Genomic DNA, 3255 nt, shown 5'->3' on the forward strand with positions numbered 1-3255 from the left:
AGGGTACCAAGATGATACTTTGCAAAAATACAGGGTACCAAATGGTTACCCACCCTAAAATAAATCATATTAATTCATTGAAAATATTAATTAAAACTTAATTTACTTAAACATTAAATCTCCAAAGTGCATATTTTGGCTTCTAACTTAACAAGACTAATTTCAAATAATTAAACTACAACATATTATAATAAAATATCTATAAAAACACACAAAAATATATAAAATCATGATAAGACTAATAAATTCAAAATTACTTAAAAACTTAATAAATTAATTAAAAACTCAAGAACTAAGCAACAATTAGCATATAAAATATGGTAAAATAACTCTACTTTGTAGAGTTATCACAGAGCATGGAACACAGAGCATCTAAAAAAGTATTGTTAGTAAGACCTCCATGTATGAGGCAAGAATATTATTGCTTGGTCTAAACATGCAAGTTTAAGTGTAATAGCTATGAAGTAGAGGGCTAACTTAGATCCCTTGATATGTAGTAAGAGCAAAGTCACTGTAGGTAACTATGTACTCCACTCATTTCCAATGAATATGTTTCTCTTTAGAATCCAATGAATATGTAGTAAGAACTCTCGTGTATGAGTAAAATGATCACACTATCTAACTCTCATTTCTAATAATTATCAAAGTGCATGAGCGAAATGATCAAAGTGCCCGACAAGATAAATCTCACCAACCACTTGGGGGGGCAGAGTATAAATCCAAAAAGGGATCCTAAAAGAGAACCTTATATAAAAAGGGGTCCTAAAAAAGACCTTGTAAGGCATCTCTTGAGTTCACGTGGATTAGCTACCCTTATGAACATCAAGAAGGTCAAAAGGTCCTACAAGAAAAGCCTCCTAATAAAGGCTGATACCTCCATGAGAGGAAAGGCCTCAGGAAGAGCATCCACCAATAAGTCTAGAGCGGCCACTAAGCCGTCTAGCCAAAAAGGGTTCTAAAAGAGACCCTTGCAAAAATAGTACTATGCATCATGATGAGAAGGACGCTTCTCGCAAGAAATAATAAGCGCGAGCAAAAGTATATAAAAGGATGACTAGAACCCAAAGGCTCAACATATCCTTATAGATACAATCAAGGTGCACCAAAGAGAGACCTATCGAACTCCTTCAAGTGGGTTCAAAAGGACCTCAAGTATAATAAGACAAAAAAAAGAGACCTATCGAACCTCTTTTTGCGGGATAAAAAGGACCTCAAGCATAGAGAAGGAAAAACAAATGATCACACACACACATGTATATATATATAAATGAGAAAGACAATTGCGATAATGCGACAGGACTTAGAAAAGTTCCAAAAAAAAAAAAAAGAGGTTCAAATGAGCATACAACCAAATCGAATTAAAAGGTAAAAACTGTAGAAGCAAAATCTCAAGGCCTCCTGCCGCGAGCATTCCACTTGGCCACCTTGGCGACGGCATGCTCACCAAAGGAGGAGAAATTGAAATTAGGATTTTGCCTCCACATTCCATAGAGGGTGCGCTCTATGGACTTGTACTCGACCTCAGCCAAATTAGCCTCCAGGGGAGTGACCCTATCCTGTAACGGTGCAGCCTTAGTTTCCGCTCCCCCCAGACAAACCTCTAGGCGAGTGACCCTCTCCTACAACGTCACAACCTTGGATTTCGCTCTCCTCCTCTTTTTTGACGACGAAGAGGCCTTCGCCAGGGCCTTCTCCAGCTTAAGCTTGGTGTCAGTAAGCTCCCTCTCAAGCTCTTGAACTTTGACCGCTAGACGGTCCCTTTCAGCGTTCGTTTGTAATGACCCAACTAATTCTAAGACTTTGGACCAATAAAACTACTATACATAGACACTATTCTTAAGAAAAACATACATACGAAACATTCATAACTTTATTAAAAACTATAAAGTAAATGTTGAAATTCATAAATTCGGGTTATAGGATCCCATTGTTTGAAAAATAAAACATAACTTTAACTTAATTAAAATTGTTTACAAAACCAAGTGCGGAAAATACATAGAAACATAATTAAAAAGACTGAAAATAACGTCGTCCTCGAATCGTTCACGCAGTCCACCAAATCCATTCTTCTTCAATACATAACCCTAAGCTACCAAGAATCCTTCCGCCGCCATAACTATTTTCCTGCATACATAAAATCAAGGAATGAGCCTAATGCCCATCAAGGAAAATCTACTAATAACATAAAACATACACATAAACTATATCATAAACATATGTCATATACTACTACAATGGCCATTATACTACTTGGGGCTTGTAAACTAAACAAGTCATATGCCCAATAGATTGGTGGGGCTTGCTAGCCAAGCAAGTCATATGCCCATAATTTATTGGGGCTTGTTAGCTATACAAGTCATATGCCCAAGGTCTATAAACATACTATACATAATGTAACATAAGATAACATAACATAACATAACGTAACATATCATATAAACATAAATAATTCTATCCTATTTTCCTTACCAATATCGGGATATGAGAACAAGGATGCGATTTGGAACACTCCTAAAACCAATAATAAGAAGGTGAGTATTTCTAAAAGAAAGAGATGATAAAGAAATGAACTAAACCATCAAGATGAAACTTATCGAAAAGAAACCTTAACTTCAAAGAACATAAATACCTAACCAAGAATAGAAAACTGCGAGTTAGGATTTGAGTAAAGAAAACTAAAAGAAACTAAAGAGACATACATAAATGAACTAGGAATAGGAATACATTTGGATGTATTAGAACCGAACTACACCTCGATATAGAAAAACACACTATTATCTTATTTCCCAAGTGTTTATAAAGCTTAAGATGATAAAGCTTGTACCCCAACCCAAGTGTTTAACACTCTATAGTATTCCTAGCAGCTTGAAGGCTCTGAACACAACTTGAAGAATAAGAGAAATGACTGGGTACTAGGTCCTATTTATAGAGTTCAAGGTGTGGAAAGATCTTCTTTTAGCTTGAATAAAAATATTGAATATTAATTGAAAAATATTTGAATATTCGTTCAACAGAGGTTGAAGACTCGGTCAAAACGTTCAGAGGCTTATCAAGAGGTTGAGTGTTGAATTGAGCTCGGTTTCAAAATCATTTGAAAATGTAACCCTAGAGCCTATATATCGCCCATTGTAGGCGATATATCGCCTAGGCTTATATCCTAAGGGTTCGTCGAAGCGTTTGTGCAAAGTTCACGTGTTTTTTGTATTCCCCGTGTGGCGATATATCAGCTCTTAGGCTGCGATATATCGGCATACG

Source organism: Humulus lupulus, chromosome 2 (assembly GCF_963169125.1).
Source record: "Humulus lupulus chromosome 2, drHumLupu1.1, whole genome shotgun sequence".
NCBI lineage: Eukaryota > Viridiplantae > Streptophyta > Magnoliopsida > Rosales > Cannabaceae > Humulus > Humulus lupulus.